The following is a 19,069-nucleotide window of genomic DNA, read 5'->3' as shown; positions in this document are numbered from 1 at the left end:
AGAGAGAGAGAGAGAGAGAGAGAGAGAGAGAGAGAGAGAGAGTTGACTGAATCGATGATTAAACAGAAAAACACAAAGTGCTTAGCTCATTTTCGCATTAATCATTGCAACCAACTCATGTAAATAGCAAACCGAAATCTCATTGGCATCAATACATAAAACAATGCCTGAGATTTACACGTGAATGTTGTACACTACCTGCACGCAAAAACAATTGACCTTCACACCCAACACACGAAAAAAAATGCTTGACTTAATGCGAAAATGCCTGCTTACCGCGGAAAGTGTGAAAAATATGTATACGTCGCTCGTAATGCGTTGAAAAAACAAAATAAAACAAAAGAAATAAAAACTACAAAGAGTTGTGTCTTTTTTCTTCATTCTTTTCAGCAACCTAACTGCGATTCAGTTTGAAATTTGCGGCAGTTTTTTCAATGTTGGATAATGAAACACAATGCACTCGAATAATACAAATGAATGATCAAAAATGTTAAGACATTTAAAACAAAACGTTTGCTGCATTGCGATACTAAATAATATCTATCAATTTCCATGACATCAATTCAAAGCAATTTTTAACAGCCACAGCGTCATTTTATTTCTTAAAATTTATGCTTTTTTCTTCTTTGCAAATAACCATAATTGAAATTAATTATGACAAACAATTGTCATCTCAAACGTGAAAAATGTCGGCAATATTTTAATTGAGATCGAAAGTGATGACGGCGCCTCGTTCATGAAGGGACAATAAAAACATAAACGCTATTGTGATATTTTTATGTGGGTTTTTTCTGAATTTGAAACGCGCGCGCGAGTGAGAGAGAGAGTAGCAATTGCATGTATAACGGTCACAATCTATTACCCACAAATCGCTCTAAATGTTCATTTCTCTTTCACTTTCAAAGCATATCGCATCTTTTGAATTTCATTATCTAATGTTAACATTATATACCTATCGTTATTGTAAAACACACTTTTCACTTCGTTATACGATTTAATAACATTCAAATTACTGTTACTTTTGGTACCATTCACTGGCACAGTGAAACAGTGGCGAGATGGTTCCATATTCGAAATAGAAGTGAAAACCATCGAATCGCATGAAAGAAAATGGCCAAATTTGTGAAGTTATTCTACAAAAAATCAAACTGAACCATCATTTTTGACCATCAACAAAACCATAAAGTGCTATTATATCGAATGAAATGCTTCGATTCGCATTCGTCCTATTCACATCGATTGTGTACACACCGTTTTTTCTCATTTTCATGCTTGATATCTATATCAAACTCTCAATATCTATATTAATAGCTTAGCGCTTGATCTATAACATTCAAAAGGTTTTCTATCGACATAACTATAGTTTTTTGTTTGAAACAGTCATAATTTTAACATGTTTTTTTTTTTTTCAAATACAAAAATTGTGTGAATGTACGGAAGTCATTTATTTCTCTATCATTCATCATCATATATAGTGAACGTTTCATTTTTCAGAATACATTTCTATCTATTTTCCAGTGATCTTTTTTTTTATTGGGGACACTTTTGTTGTATACAAGTGCCAAAAGTTCAAAATTTACAATGACTTTAAACATGACCTAAGCTTATATATTTCGCATTATCTTTCATATTTTGATTGCCCCATAAAAAAAATGACTGAAGTCAATTCGAACTGTTATCGTAGCACATTAATCAGTATAAATGCCATACATTTTTGCAATTATTCTTCCATGTGAATCAACCGATGCAAACAAAGGTAGAGATTATAAGTAAATGACGAATATAGCATTTCGTAGAATTTTCTTTTTAATTTGAGACTGCTGAAATGTATACACCCAATTGAGTTCAAGATTTACAAATGACAGCTATCGTTAGGTTTGAATGTACGAATGTTGTTTGATTGGATTTTATTCAACACCCACGAAAAGATACACACAAGAGATAAACCCCACAAATTATTTTAGAATTCCTATTAAAAAATGAATTTGTTAGGTTTCCTTATAAAATCGCAATATTTTAACAGGAATCCTAATAAATTGGCGCGCTTAAACGTCAAATCCAACCTCACTGTGTTGAAACAAAACATGTTTTATTATTTAAAGGTTTCCTAATAAAATGTTGCCATATTAGAAGGAAACCTTACAAATTAATATTTTAATAGGAATCCTAAAATGATTTGTTAGGTTTATTTTTTGTGTGTACACGATAAAAAAAATGCAATTCAAAAAAATGATTGAATTTTAAGTCTCGTGTCTATCACTATATCAGATCGTAATTATATTACAGTCAACACTAACTTATATTTTATCATTTGATTAATAGCTCTTATTGCAAAAATCAAAAATCAAAAATCAAATAAAACATATTGACATATAATCGATTCGATTATCAATGAATATGATATTCAAAACGCATGAATTTGTTCGATGGAAGAAGAAGAAGAAAAAAAACACAATTTTTACTCTAATTCATTTACAATGCGATCAAGGTAGTTCTTTGATTGTATGAGGTCATGATCTCTATTCTGAAAAAAAAAATGCGGTGAACATTAGTAATAATCATTAGATTGTATTATTTTGAATCGACGAAGATATTAAAACGTCAGATTGTTAAACAATTTCGCACGAATGCACAAAGATAAATAGTTTTCATTATGCATGAATTGAACTGGATAATTCAACAAATATAAAATTGTAATATATAAATTGAATCGAATAGAAAAAGTTGAGTGTGTTGTTATAATCGTGTTCAATTACGTAATAAAATCCACGAATGAATAAATGAACTCAGAAAGCGCTCATAGCTTTGCTCTCATGTTTGTTTACAAAATGAAAAATGATGCAAACGTAATTCACATCATTTGGATGTTGTCTGAACTTGGTCTTGACTCTGTTAACCGATTTTGTTTTTATTTTTATGTACCTTGATTTTCAAATACATTATTCTTCTGGCATCTTATTCGATTTGTTTGCGTATTTATTTATTTTTGTGCGCCGACACTTCAACAAAAGCATTTGAAGAGAAGTACCGCTTGGCTCTTGGTTGACATAAATGTTGGACAATTAAAGTGTTCGCTTGAAAAATGTTTAATGATTCCGCTGTTGATAATTAAATTAATGAACAATGCAAATGATAAATAGTCGGTTGAGAAATTCCCATGACACATGCACTTTATATGAGTCATACTGTGAATAATTAGTACAAGCTTATGTGTTAAATGCGATGTTACAAATAATATTTCATAAGGCGGTTTTTCTTTATTGCTCGCCATATTTTTAAATGCTATCATTTACTTGGAATTTTATCCCAACAAAACCATATTTAATTGAATAAATTAAAATTACACATGAATAAATACACTTATCGTGTTCAAATTTTTTCAGAGTTTCACTCAGCGCTGCTGCCATCCACAGCATATCTTGCTGGAGGGGTCGTGATTTTTCAAAAAACGTGAGGCGATTGCAATTATACGCTAGAGTGAGGTGAAATGAGCTGGAAGTAGATCTTGTGGAGTAGGTGGATTCGACCTGGTCCAAAGTGATCTGAAAGTTGGGCACATTAGTACTGGACCCCTCGCGTTGCCTTTCAGGGGGCTTAATTTTCGTTATTTTTCCGATTTTCCCATCGGAAAAGCGAGAAAAATCGATCGATAGTTTTTTTGTGATTTTCATTAATTTTATATGTAGAATATATATGATTTATACGAAATATGAAGATTTTATACGGTGTGTCGTATAAATCAAAATTCTATGATACATCTAATAAAAATGTCAGTTTATTTCTCTGTGTGTAGCTTATTGTTAATAGTAAACTGTTAAAATTACCGCCGAACAGCAAAAAAAACACTTATAAATACTAAAAATTTTCAAATTGCACGCGGTTACAATGAGTCAAAAAATAATTAAATAAAGAAATAAATAAATAATTTATATCGTTAAAAAAATCACAATGTATCACATTAGATCGTAAAAGAAAACAGTGTTATAGTTAGACACCAATGACTAGTTAGAAAAATGATCATCGTTTAAGGCTAAAAGTCGATTTTTGAAAGTTGATCTTTTTGATTGCGTTGAGAATAGTTCGTGGACCTTATTTGACATTTTGCACTTTTGGTTGATTGGTACTGATGGATTGATTTTGAAGTTCTTGTCATTGATTTTGAATATTGTATTAAGCAAAATGTTCCGTACACACAACAAAAATAAATATTCGCGATACAGAAATTGTAAAGCCCAATCAATGGTTAGAGGCAGAGACCTTAGAAGCTTTTTTGAATTTCATTGTTTTTCAGCAGGGCTGCAATAAAAAAAAATGAAAATTCTTTCGCCGACTGATATACAATTGTATCCGTAGGAATAAAAGCGGGAATACAGTGACGAAATTTGAAATATGCACGCTAAAAAAGTGAAAACTGAAGAATACAACACAGATTTTTGTCTAACATAGAACATATATAGAATTTGTGTTTCAATCATTTTATTCAGATACATTTCAACGTGATGCATGAACGTTTGTTACATTTTTCAGTTTTCATTATTGCGAATATTGTATGTAAGATATGAAGAGAATGAAAATTATTGAGAGTGAATGTGTTTTGGTCATCGATTTAAGTTTTGTGTTGACGATTTTTATTGCGCAGTTGTGTTTCAATAGAATGTTGTTTGTAAACAGAATGCCAAGCGTTGAGAAATTACATGTAAGGGTGAGCGAGATAACATTGAACTAAGATTTGGGTGATAGAAATAGCAAATTTTTACATTCGGTCGCAACAGATGATATAGATCATTTAGCTGTGCATAGGAAATGAGAAAAAAATCTGTTTTTTTTTTCCACTTTTTGTGCTCTATACTGAGTCTCCGAGAGTTTCATACAAGCCTCCCATATTATATGATGAAAAGTCGAGAAAAATGAAAAAAATAATTAAATTTTTTTTCTTCGATTTACAAATACTACTAAATTTTCTGTATCATCTGGTGGAATCAGAATAAAAAACTCGCTTCCTTATCATATAAATCAGTGAAGTGAACCGGTTTGACATTTCTCATACAAACCGATTTCGGAACGGTATCTTGAATTGGTTTCAATTTGTGTTGGACGAAACGGAGCAAGCGGATCGTTCCGAAAATGGTTTGTATGGCGACGTTTGTGTACGTGAATAGCGATGCTTTGAATGTGTGAGTGTACAATGTTTCTGTTATGGCCATTGTACAACGCATCTCAGTGCAAACCATTTTCGGAACGTTTCGCTTGCTCCGTTTCGTTCAACACAAAGTGAAACCAATTCGAGATACCGTTCCAAAATCGGTTCACTTCTCTGGTAAATAATATTTTAATCTTTGATATTTATTTCTGAATTTTCTACTCTACAAGAATTGCCATTACAATTATTATTACTATTTATTAGTCTAAGTGAACGATTGTTTGGTAAATGTCATAGTTTTTAATTTAAAAAAACCTCTAATTTTAGAATAGATTAACTGAAACTTCTGTTACTTGTATCAGAATAGAGTTGGAGAGATTCTAATTCCTCAACCACAGGTTTCAAAAACAAAATGTAATTATTTCAATAAAAAAGTAGTTTGTTTGTAACGGTTTGCATAATAAATTACTGCTTGAGACTAGCCTACGTTCATTGTGGCTACAAAATCGATTTTATCGTTTCTTTAGGCTTTTTTTTACCTAAACCGGTTTATTCCTTTTTTGATCGATTAGATTAAGTGGGTTATCCAAAAACTGAAATATATATATGAAAGAATCAAAAGAGTGAAGAGTGAAAGCCGTGGCTGAAGCGAAAGCAAACAGAAAATTGCATTCAAATCGAAACATTATAGTTTCTGTTGAACTGGTTTCAGAAAAGTTAACAAATAAATTTCTTGGGCGCTGATTGAAATTTTTTTTATCATATCGATACCGATGAATGGTTGTTATTCCATCAAAAGTGGCAACCGCAAAATAAATAGTTAAAAAATTGAATGATAGTATCGTTTTGTATGTACACTGCTATACAGAATACAAATGTCTGCTGAATTTTAAATGAAGTGTCTTCACAACGACTGGTTTTATTTTTAGTATTCTGTTTTTTCTTCTATTCTGTTGGTTGTATCTTCCTGTTCAATGTTGTTGTCGTCGATGGCTCATCAAAGCTATAACACAAAAGCTTAGATGGCTCGTCGCATATGTAGTTACTTTGTCTTTTACGATAATTATGTTTAGAAAATGGCCTACTTTTCAATTTGATCGTTCGTTTCGTTTCTCCATGTCACCATTTCTGTTGTTCAATACATTTTTTGGTGAATATACTGCTTGTGCATAGCCCAAATATACCAATTAAATTACTGCATTTTCGTTCGATTTTATTAAGACGAAAAATAATAAATTGCCGGAACACAACAAAATTTCCAGAAACTGTTTTTTGTTCCGTTTTTTGCCTATACATTGAATTTAAAGAAAAATAAATCACACGGCGATCTAAATCAGTTCTTGGTAAATTCAATAGTTGTTTTCATCATTAATCATACATGTAGCACGCACACATCGCATTAGCACATTTCGATTGGTATGTGACGTTGTTGAGTCGAACGGTAGTTAACGATCCGAAGTAAATCAGCAAACCAATTCATTCAATATGCGTCAACATACGAATGCAACTGTTTTAGGCGCGTGAAAAAATGTCAACGTTCCGATTTTGTTTTGTAGGTGGCATTCTTTTGGCGTTAAGATTTGAAATTCATTTCTTTTTTACTTTCGACAACACGACATGAACTAGATTTTTAGAGTGTACATTAAATATTTAGTATGAAGTACACACAAAAAAATCAACATAACTTTTTAACCGTTTAAAAGATGAATTTTAATCCAACATTAAACGATACAATCGTTTAAAAAGTTATGTTGATTTTTTTGTGTGTGCAAAAATCAAAGTTATTTGCATGTACATTCATCATTTGAATCAACATGTGTCTTTTTCGATTGTTTCTTGCGAAAGGAAGAGAGAGAGAGATGATTTCTTTTCTCAAATTCAAGACAAAAGTACGTTCTTTTCTTTACTTAAAGTTGGTCGGCCATTTTGTGCGGTCATGTCTTGGAATAATTCGAAGTCGAATGGTCGAGCAATAAAGTTTGGATTTTAAAATTAAAAAAATTTATATTCCATGTAGTTTAACTTGCACTGTGATCAAATATTGAAGCCAACCATTAATTGTTCATTGTGTTCATTCTGCAAAACGACATGCGAATTCAAGAAAGAATGCTCATGCATGTAAATGAACAATAAAACGATATGAAGAATGATGATGTAATCACATACATACATAGAAATCGAAGGGGTCATTTACTTCAGCTTTGAAAGAAATCGGAATTTAAATCGAAAAGAAAGCCATTAATACTTAAACAAGTTGGCAAAATCGAGACTACGCCATTGCTAATTTCAATTCATTTCCCAATCGATCGATCATATCTTAATGTATGTATATCCGAGCCTTTTATATTGCTCAACAAACATATATTATTTGATCAGTCATTTGCTACTAATCAGATGACGATGAAATGCCAACGTATTCATGTGAAATACATTTGGTGGAAAAGTGAATGAAAATCATCGACTCCGATGTAAATACAAACTACAACCGTGATTAACATTGGGTCAATATACTAATTGGCAGTACACATGCTTGCGGCTAGTCATGAATTCGGCAATATTTATGGTTGTGTATGACAGTGAGACACGGTGAGGATAGAAAAGTGCCAGCGGTTGATGGAAATTCAATTCCCGAAAAGAAGTTGAATGAACGCTTGGCTTCCGTTTGTGATGTGTGATATATACATTATTATTTTTTCATGTGCTCGATGCGATTCGTTTGCTATTCTTGAATGACGCTATTATTGTATGTGACTGTTGGTAATCAGTTGCTACTATAATTGCGGTCACTAAGTAAATGCGGTATCACATTGTGTGTGAGTATTTGTTGTGGTTAACCATGTTGTTATGGTCACATATCGATTGTGTGAATGACCGTTTCCGAAAATGTATGCTTCTAAACGTGGTATGTGGTTGCGTATTATTCTAAATGCCGAGTTCATTATTAATTACTGTACTTTATATTTTTATTTATCCTTTTTTAAGGGCGACCACATATATCACAACTTGTATTCACGGGTAATTTTGAAAATTGTCATTAATTTGACACCATTGGATGTATTAACGGATAATCACATTCGAATTTCATAATAAAATTATCGATTCATTAAAATGTGATCAAGTCGAAATAATATTCAATCTTTAGCGAGGTCCAACGAGCCGCAAAAAAGAGAAAATAACAAACGATTTCATTCTAAATTGAGAACAATTTTTATTCATGCAATTTTTGCCGGCAATTAACACTAATTAACTATTCACTTTCGATTCAATCTTATGGATCAATTATTTTGTATACGTCAATCAAAAGAGGTTCGCTATTTTTATTGCTATTTCAACATTTCTTTTCATTTTCTTTTTCATATTGTATACACACCATATATATCCATTATGCATAAATCAAATCCAAACAAATCATGAATCATTCGCAAAGATTTAAAATGGCAGGTAGAAGCGATATGATGAAAAATAAAACAATTCAGTCGAATGGAGCAAACGAAAGTGAGGCATTACGCCCAAGCATGAAAGTTACAACACTTTATTTACCATCAACAGCTACACATGAATTCATTTGATGTAAATGAACCGCAAAAAAAATTGTAGTATAATAAAAACATTACACCAACACAAAATAACGATTTTTTTCTTCTTCTTCTTGGGCATACATGACAAGGGATGCATGAATATCCGAACAACAAATCACAGTCTATTGTTTTGCCGCGTGTTTTGCACATGACAGCACATCACATTTTAAATCAACAACAAATCGAAAGTGCTACACTATTAGTACTAGTTCCAATTCATTTGTGTCTTCTGCATTTTTATATGACGCGACCTACCGCGATATGAAATGTTGATTGCGTAAATTTATGATCATTTGGCCGATTATGACTGAATCAATTTAACACAAAGAATTTTGTGATTCAGTCGCGACACTACGTAATATCGCAAACCAAAAAAAAAAAACATATTAAAATTAAATTTTGACATCATTTTTGCTTGACTTTAATGTGTCTCAATGTCAATGCGCACAATTTTTATGATCGGAAACTATTCCATTTTTTGAACATTTTTTTCGTTAAATGACAAAGACAATTTTTTTTAATCTTCTCACCAGATTTAAAACCATCGTTTGTTTTTAGCGATTTGTATAGCTATAGCCAGCAAACAAATTTGAAATGTTTTTAGTACATTCTAACGTTGAAAAATGTAACGTTTTGGCCCATTCTGGTGGTCATTTTTGTGTCAAATGGAACGGAGATTATATGCATATTTTCCACGAATTCCAATGGAATGGATTGTTTCTTTCACTTGTTTCTTTCACTTCCAATAATATTTCATTTCACAACATAATGTGAACACAACCCAATACATTAAGTTTTAAATTGAAAATCTAAATCTTACGCTCAAATAAAAAAATAAACAATTTATTCGGAAAGAGATTTGCATAATTTAATTTAAAACTCTGCAGGAGATCTCTTTTATACGTCATTTAATGCATTTAATTTTCTTTATTTGTGGAATTATTATTTTCAATTTTCGAAATGCAACTGACATCTTTCTGACATTTTTCGATTGGCGCGGTGTATATGTGTCAAACCAAATCCAAAGATATTCATTTATATGTATTAAAAATGTGCTCGCATCTTATACTAACAATAGTTAGTATAAACCAGTCTATGTATTTCAGATAGATATCCATCCGAGATATTTTAGAATATCTGGATATTCAACGCAACTGCACAGCGCCAGAGCTGTGTGCGTCGCAAATAGAATCTACGGTATGTCGCGACGTATATGTGTATCAAGTGCCGCACGTACACAGTCACACTGTGTCTGTATTTTACGTGTAGCGACATACCGTAGATTCTACGTGCGATACACACAGCTCTGGCTCTGTGCAGCTGCGTTAAATATCCAGATATTCTAAAATATCTCGGATGGATATCTATCTGAAATACATAGACTGGTATAAACAACTATCGCACCAACCGATTTTGTTTACAATAAAACTTTGTTTTGTTTTCAACAGGATTTCTTGAGAATTATATGAGAGTGTTTGAAGCGTGGTTTGGGCGATCAATTGGTTTTATTGTCATTTCAAAAACGATTTTATGTGTTTGGAATGCTGTTCCCTGTGGAATGGATATATTCACAGTTGGTTTTGTGACTGTCTTTGTTTTGATTTCGAAATAACAGAGTGTTGATAAAATTAACTGTGAATATTCCAACAACATTTCGATCGGCAAAATATTTGTTGTCACGTTGGAAATAAATTTCATCATTCGATTTAGAATACAGAGTCACTTTGTTGAGGTAAGAGGTGATATTTATAATGCGCTCTTCATTACTGTTTCATTTAATTTGTGATAGAAGTGTTTATATCTTATTGTGTTTGTGATCTATGCTATATTTGGTGTATTTTTTTCTTTAATTTTTGTACAATAGATCTGTCACGATGAGAAGAAAGAGTGCCAAGAATGGACGCAGTACGTCGTTGAAGATGACTCTAAATCAAGTGCTGCGGGAAGAGTATCGTGCACCATTCATCGATCAGGTCACATACTGGTGCCTTTCGTCCACAATGATTACGACTCTGGCGTCATTACTGTTTTTGTTCAAAGCAAACAAAGCCTTTGACGATGAAAATGTTCGACTTTTTAAAGGTGAATCCGATGAATACACGAATGATCAATTCAATAAATACGTGAATGGTGTAATTGGTAAATGTTTCACCTCGGTATTACAAGAAAATTACCACAAATTACCGCTTGCATTTCGACGAACTGTGGAGCAAGCATGTCCTGATTTTCTTCGTCCAGAAAATTGGCCAGCTCACGAAGGCATGGGGAACGCATTCAATCATCTCATCACTCAGTACATAACAAACGTGAAAAATAACATCAGAGTATGGGCATTCAGTCGCATCAAGAAATTTTTCACGCTAAAGCGCTACGAACTGTATTTCAATCGACAAGGAAATCTCATCACTGAATTGGATGTAAAACGTGCGATGAAGATCGTAATGTTCCAGAGTAGAGTCGAGAGAAACATTGGATTGCCAATCAATGTACACTTCCAGAATCTCATTCGTGATCGCTGGTTCCAAACCATCCCATATTTATAAACATTCAGCGACAAATTTTCGATTTTCACGCGAAATACGAAATGTTGAAACAACGCTGGTTCCCATATCGACGCGATCCGAACAATAATGTCATGCCAACCACTCCACTCCCGCCAAAAATAAAGAATTTTTTAGTAATTCCAGTCCACGATTTCGATATGAAACATATCCGCATCCTAGGGGGCAGACACGTGGAATAGGATTAGACTTTTAATGTAAAGATTCGAGAAATTGCAATGAAATAGCAACGCCTGTGAATGGATTCGCGTGGAATAGCGAAACAGTGCATGGAATAGAAAAAATTGTTTCACTTCAAATCCATTTAACATTTCTTTTGACGTTTATTGATGGATTAGTGGAATAGTGCGGAATAGCAGAATTAACATTTTTGATGGAAACAGTGCATGGAATAGGAAAAATAGTTTCGATTTCATATTTATGTTTTTGGATTAGTGGAATAGCTGGATTAGTAATTTATATAGTGGATTCAGAATTTATTCTTGGTGTCTCCCCCCTAGTCCGCATCGATATCCATCTTTTTTATTTGATTGCGACTAGGGGGAGAGAACAAGTCAAAAAGCTAAAAAATACGATTCAATACACAAAATAAATGTCAATACGTGTAAATACGTGTAAATACTTTTCAATGCTGGAAATGAATGTAAATACGCGTAAATAAAAATTTCGTCAATCGCTAATGTCAAACTGTCTTATCGACTGAATTATTCATACAAAAAACTCTAAAAAGTATACTTTTTGTAAATAAAAAATAAAAATAAATTTTTTTTTAATGTTTTTTAGCGGAAATTAATTTTCTTTTTAATTTTGCTGGGATTTGTGCGGTGATTATTCGCTGATTATTAAATCAGAAATAAATATGCGTAACATAACCTCACTTTTAATTACGTAATTAAAATTTACGTAATAAAGTATTACGTACGAATTTTTTTATTAATTTATTTATATGTAAATATTTTGAACGGGATTGGTGTCACAAAAATGAAAATGAAATTAATCCCCTGATTAATCCTAGATTTAATCTATATTCAATAAAAATATTTATTTAAATTTTCTAATTACGTAATTAAAATTTACGCAATAAAGTGAGGTTATGCAATTCATATTTATTTTGAATTTTTTATTCATTTATTTATTTGTAAATATTTTGAACGGGATTGGTGTCACAAAAATGAAAATAAAATTAATCCCTAGATTTAATCTATATTCGAAAACAATAATAATATTTAAAAATATATTTACGGATTATTAGGGTCGCGTCAGTGCTTTTGGATAGGTTTTTGGTTACGATCCGAAGTAACCACTTATTTTTACATTGAAATGTATAGCAGTAACCACTTTATTTATTAGAACCATTTCAATTAATAAAGTGGTTGCTGCTAGATAAATGAATAAAAAAATTCGTACGTTATACTTTATTACGTAAATTTTGATTACGTAATTAAAAGTGAGGTTATGTTACGCATATTTATTTGTGATTTAATAATCAGCGAATAATCACCGCACAAATCCCAGCAAAATTAAAAAGAAAATTAATTTCCGCTAAAAAACATTAAAAAATTTTTTATTTTTATTTTTTTTTTTACAAAAAGTATACTTTTTAGAGTTTTTTGTATGAATAATTCAGTCGATAAGACAGTTTGACATTAGGTTTGACAAATGAAATTTTTATTTACGCGTATTTACATTCATTTCCAGTATTGACAAGTATTTACGTCTCAACAATATGACTCAATACGATCAATATTTGTAAATATCATTCAATACGGTAAATAGATGTTAATACTCGTGCAATAACCCCAAATAAAAATTCAATAAATTTTTGTTATTTCCCCCTAGGATTGCGAGCAAATTTGGAGCATTGAAATTGGCAAAAGGAAAACGCTGTCAGCCAATAAACATTGAAAAAACTGAATACGATAGCAATCCAGCTATCTATTGGGATTTAATATTTGACATGCCAAAAATTTCGAAACTTGGAAATGGTAAGGAATTCGATTTTGCTGTGGCAACCGATAGTGTGGCAGTTTCGTTATGTTTCGTGAAGCCTGAACGCAATACACCAGAACTTGATAACAACACCATCAAAGAGAAGTACAATAATTTTGAGTTTGATTATGTGCTTGGAATCGATCCAGGAGTTCGTACATGGAACGCCACCGTTCGCAAACACGTTCGATCCGGCAACGAGGTAAGAAACAATAAATTCATTCTTTATTTATCATTTGTTTACTTCTATGATTTTTTGTTCGTAAATCTCAGGAAAACATCACAATTGATGGTCCAAAATACCATTTCAAAGCGAAATATGGCAAACGCAAGCGTAAATCCGATATAAACGCTACGCATTTTTTCCATCGCCGAAAGGACGTTCACATTGAATGTCTTACATCGCTTATTATGTGAAAATGATGAAACCAGCTATGGCGGTGTACACAACACGAAAGTTCATTCGACTCCGTCTCGATAAATACATCGAAGAGAATCGGGCCAGTGACAATATTGCGGCATCACTGACGAGAAAAAAAGTCGGCGCTCGTTTTTATTGGTGGAGCTCAAATAGCTCCAAACTCACCAATTGGTATTAAAAAGCGATTGCGATGCCCGGGATTACGACGACTATTGAACAGTTTCAAGAAGTTGGGAAATTATATTGTACGATTGGTCGACGAATACAATACATCGCAAACTTGTGCAAAATGTTTCCGGCCATTCGATCGACGAACCAAAAGCGATCGATACAAAGTTTGTCAGCATTGTATTCCAAGTGAAGATGAGTCATCGCAATGGAATTTACCGAACGTGATTATCACCATGAAAAGCAACCGAGTGTACCAACAATTGCGTAAATATGCAGTTGATTTTGTTAGTCGATTGAATTCAGCCAACCCAGATCATATTCCAATGGATTCAGACGGTTTAGTGTCAAAACTTCAAGTATGTTTCAAAAACTGGCAACTAAACACTGGCATTTGGAAAGATGATCGAGCTCCATTACGTTTATGTTCTCGATGTTTCCGATGACGACCAGTTTTAATTACATGTAGCATTAAGATTTCTTTTAAATAATATTATTGTAACGTTTTGTTACTATGCTGGGCTTGAGTTTTGTGGCCTTGACCGAAGTACGGGCAGTTCGGTATATAAAATAACCCGTAGGTGAGTATAACTGAACCGATAGTATATTGATGTTGATTCATACTTAGTAACTGAGTTTATTTTTTCTCTTTTTTCTTTCCATTGCGACGTTGAAAATTACTGAAACTACACTCAAATCCGACCCCAATATTGACCGTCAACATATGCCCGATAATGGATGAATTTGCCACAACAAATGTTTTTTGTATTTTTCGCTATAGCGAACCTTGAAATCAATTGATAAAAGTCAATTTCTGCTTCTATTGACTAATTCAAACTGTTCGATACTTTTTTTCGTTCTTGAAATTCCGAATAAACCGTTTGAAGCTAGGCGTATTTTCAAGCGAAAGAAGAAAAAAGAACACATTTTTCTTATAGAGTTTTTACATGTTATTATCTATTTGGACCCGTCCGTCATTTGATGTTGAAGGCAGAAAAAAAAATTGGCACTGAAATAAAGCGACAAAGATTGGGACCTTGAGTGTGACAAGCATAATTCGACATTAAAATTAAGGCTCAAGTACTAGAGATTTGGTATTTCAAAATGAACTGGTCATGCTGTTATTAAAATAAATGGAATTAGCGTAAGTAATATTCAATGGCGATTCATGGTGTGTTTGGTAATATGTCGACGGTACATAAACCGTTGAACTATTGTCGAATTTTCAATCATTTTGGTTGTGGCAAGTTGATAGCGGATATTTGATTTTCTAAGAAAAAATTTTCTTTAATTAATTGTGTGAAGGTGTTTTCATGCAATGCAGAAGAGTCGCAGTGGACGACAAATTGGAATTTCTTTGTAATTCTTTTCCAAATCGAAGAAGAAAAAAAAAACACTTTGATTGTCATTCAAATTGTTATTGTGGTCATGCTCATGAAATAACAATTATTTCAACAAATATCGTTGTTGAACCGCTTTAGCGCACGCGGTGCAGGTCAATTTGACTGTGTGAAAACTATCAACATTGAGTATTTGATTAAATTCAGTTTTCATGTTCAATTTGAATTCGGTCGTATTGTATAAATAAGCGTCCAATGTTTATGTTTCGGCATACAAATCGTTGAAAAGCGGTATTTCGTTTGGGCGTGTGTCCGCTTCGTCAATATATATGTTGGCAAACGTGTTACAAAGTTTTTTTCTTTGGCTTTACTTTTATTCTCTTCTGCGCGCGTTCACTTAGAAAAATTAGAACTCATGCTTATTAAATTGTAGGTGCTGTTATTCATGTCATTTGTCCTTTTCGTTTTCATTTCGTTTATTTTTGCCCCGGAAATCAAGTCAATATTCTTAAGAAAGAAAAAAAAAACACACGTTCGAAATTCACTGCGACTTTTCACTTACAAACATTTATCACATTCGATCGCATGTTTGAATTGATCGAAAACACTTTGCCCGCAATATAAATTACACAAAAACCCCATTTATGAACTCAATACTTCATTTTCAATCAATTTTCCACATATTTATTTCTCATTGACCTTGTCTAGTACGATTCAGTTTCGATTGGTTTCGGAAATAGGTAATAAACCCCCTCGTCACGATTTTTCTACCTATGTATGCCATTTGGATCGAAGCATTTTGTTGTTGTTTTTCAAATCAAAAGTGATGCCATTTAAGTGAAACTTAATCGAAATAGAACTTTGATAACGTGTGCGTTTTGAGCAAAACTCGTGAAAATTGCTCCATTCATAATATGATTGTGACTGGCAAAAAAAAGAAAAAAAAGCAGGCGAAGAAATAACATACGAAAAAAAACATATCACAAAATATTAAATATATGAGAAGGAGAGAAAGAAAAACCAGGCATGACAACTGAATGCCGAATGCCATTAATGCGCGCGATGAAGAGCGAAGAGCGAATATATACAAAGTTACGGTTTCATTGCATGTAACACAAGGTGAACAAGTCATTGCTATGAAAGAATGCACTGAATTCAGTTGACTAGACTAATGTTGCTCATTTACCAGAAAGTGAGCATAGTTGTTTTGATTATATTTTAACTCAAACATGCTTGTGTGTCTTTAAACACACTCCATACACTATTATTTAGATTAGAATCGGGTTTTTAGGGGAATTCTGAAAAAAGGCATTGACAAAGAGTCGCACTCGTTGTGTCTTACCGACTGCTGTTGGACATTTTTCACCATGCCTCAGTAAAAAAAAGGGCTGAGGATATTTTTGTCTTATACAGCAGCAACATTTTTCTCGTTTAAGACAATAACTCAAAAAAAAACATGGGTTAAATTTGCTGGTAAATGAGTAGCTCGATGCAATTATCTGCTTCACATTATGTTCGTATGGTTTTTGGAATGCTGTTTTGCATTCTGTATTAAAGGTCTTTTTCATTTATAGTTGCACCGTGAAATCATACGATTAAATGAGATTTTGTATTTTTTTTATTTAACTTTTATTCCATCAATTTAAATCGACAATTTAAAACGATTTGAAAAATCATTGAAAAACATGCCATTTATTTAATTTCTGTTTTTTTTTCGTGCTTAAAAGCATAAGCACAAGCACAAACCGAAATATGTGTGTCTCGGCTATTTTTCATTTTACAGAAATGCTTACAGTTCGCCAACTCTTGAATTTCTGTTTCTGAGTATATATTGATTTCGAATGCTTATACACCGTATGTCGAATGCCGCGGGCTTTGCTTACAAGTACGTATTCTACCATGGATAGCAGAACGAAGCAGTGCATATGCATATAGCCCACATTACTGACGTAGTGTCAGTATTAAAGGTAATCTTTTTTCTTACATCGATGGCTTACATTTTACTTAATTTTACTCTTGGGTACATGTGCACTTCTTGGGTACATGTGTTACTCTTGGGTACATGTGTGTATTAACATTGCATTGAATTCATCATAATCACTATGAATTAATGTAATGATCACTGTAAAAGTCATTTGTGCAGTTTAACAAATTATGTACACAAAACTTTCATTTGGTTGCAAAAAAGACCAACATCAGCAATGGGCTTTGTTTCTTTTCATCATGCTCAGACGACACTTTGAGTTCTGCACATAATGCGATTTAGCGCGTTTTGATCGTTATCATTGATCATTTATCATCGCCATTATATATCGATTGAGTACACTCCAGAAATGAATCGGATTTCTTCTTCATCATCTTGAATGAAATGAAATGGATTCGATTTTCTCTCTGTAAATTGCTGCATCGTGAATTGTTTGCCATTTTTTCTCGATGTTTCATTTTTTTCTTCTCTTCATCAATAATGTGGTATCGGTTTTGTTTGACACAGTATCGAATGAAACACGACTATTGAATGGAGGAGACGACAATCAAAGGCAGAGGCGAGAAGAAGCAAAACAAGCGTATATATCCAGATAAAATTCAAAACCCGTTCTCTTGTTTACTAGCATTTTACTTGTTTGATTCTTTCCGATTTCTTTTGATTCAAAATTCGAAAATTCAATTCAATAACATACTTTTTTTCTTCATAAAACTTCCAACTTTAAATATAGTTTTTTAATATAATTTGAGGCACACAAATGAAATGAAAAAAAAAGAACTCAAACTCACAACTTGCAAACGCGTTTAAATTACTTATCGCACCAGGTGGCAATATACCATTCACTACTGTGATTTTTAATAGTCAAATGCAAATTTTATGCGCGGTTGTTTTACGCAAATTGTATTTGTCAAATTAAGTGTATTGTGATTTGTTTTAATATTGTATTGTGGTGTTCGGCTCGAAACGTGTGTGCGCGCGTGTACTAGCACGACAAATTTGTCTTTTTTAATCGCTGCAACATCACGCTTCGCTAATTTAAACTTGATTGTATTTTTTTTGATTTTCTTCCGAAGTTATTAGTAAAACAGAAATAGAATGCACAAAGTAAATAGTTACTTTGTTTGATGTAAACTTACTCTTTTTTTAATTACTAAATATTCTCTCTTCAAATCCCTGATTTAATGTGGTTGTTATTCAAACACATGGACGATCAAAATGCACTAAATTTATCACTTTCGCAATGATGATGTTGAAATGTCAGTTTTTGCGCTTAGTTTATTCGTTTTAACCGATATTAAATTGTTCACAAATGCTAAATCGTAATAAATAATAATAAATTAAACGTAAAGAAAAACTTGTGAGATTCTTTTTTTATACACACTGACGCACCAGAGAGTAGAGATACTTTCTTAGCCAATATTGCTCTCTATCGTCACAAATTGGAGTAAACAAAAACAGCACTCTTACTATTTTGCACGATATTTTTTTTCTTCTTCTCTTTTCTTCAGCAAATAATTGTTTTGTTTTGCTTCTCTTTCTTTCTTTCGCTTTTTTTTCTCTCACAAATTTTTTTTAGCTTTGCTTCATTGTATTTTGACTTCGTATCATTCAAACCGAAATTCAAAATGAACAGACAGTGACGTTCGAACACTCTAACTTACAATCGAAGACTAACCAAAACGGAATGTGTTTTGCCGTAAACAATTTCTAAAAAGTGAACCAAGCAATTTGAACATACCGCATTTCACACAGCTCATTCAATGCTTGTTGGCTCTGCTCTATTGATGTTATTGTGTGCGTTTAAGATATGCCACACATATTCAATGTGTATCCACTCTCTGAAACGTAGTGGAGAGCACACTCTACTCCATTTCTGTCGACGTATTTG

At 32.6% G+C, this 19,069-nt stretch overlaps 1 protein-coding gene and 1 long non-coding RNA gene across 4 annotated transcripts in view; one reads left to right on the top strand and one right to left on the bottom strand.

Annotated features, from left to right (window-relative positions):
* The window catches only part of LOC116351458 (putative ferric-chelate reductase 1 homolog), a 23,833-nt gene extending 4,940 nt beyond the window's left edge, over positions 1 to 18,893 (bottom strand). The window contains exons 1-2 of one of the 3 annotated variants that reach the window (XM_031783569.1): positions 18,571 to 18,893; positions 18,318 to 18,493 (exon numbers count right to left, since the gene is read on the bottom strand). The gene's annotated coding sequence lies outside the window, so the exon portion shown is untranslated. Of the gene's footprint in view, positions 1 to 18,317 lie in introns of all 3 variants that reach the window. The other 2 variants (XM_031783561.1, XM_031783576.1) reach the window with 2 other exon arrangements.
* On the top strand, positions 13,173 to 14,751 carry LOC116351488. Its single transcript, XR_004202149.1, has 3 exons — positions 13,173 to 13,470; positions 13,542 to 14,438; positions 14,639 to 14,751. It is a non-coding gene; the product is annotated as an uncharacterized LOC116351488 (long non-coding RNA).
* Positions 18,894 to 19,069: the final 176 nt, after the last annotated feature.

Source organism: Contarinia nasturtii, unplaced genomic scaffold (assembly GCF_009176525.2).
Source record: "Contarinia nasturtii isolate CC-2019 unplaced genomic scaffold, AAFC_CNas_1.1 Cnas_scaffold_187, whole genome shotgun sequence".
NCBI lineage: Eukaryota > Metazoa > Arthropoda > Insecta > Diptera > Cecidomyiidae > Contarinia > Contarinia nasturtii.
This window is presented reverse-complemented; position numbering and strand designations above follow the sequence as displayed.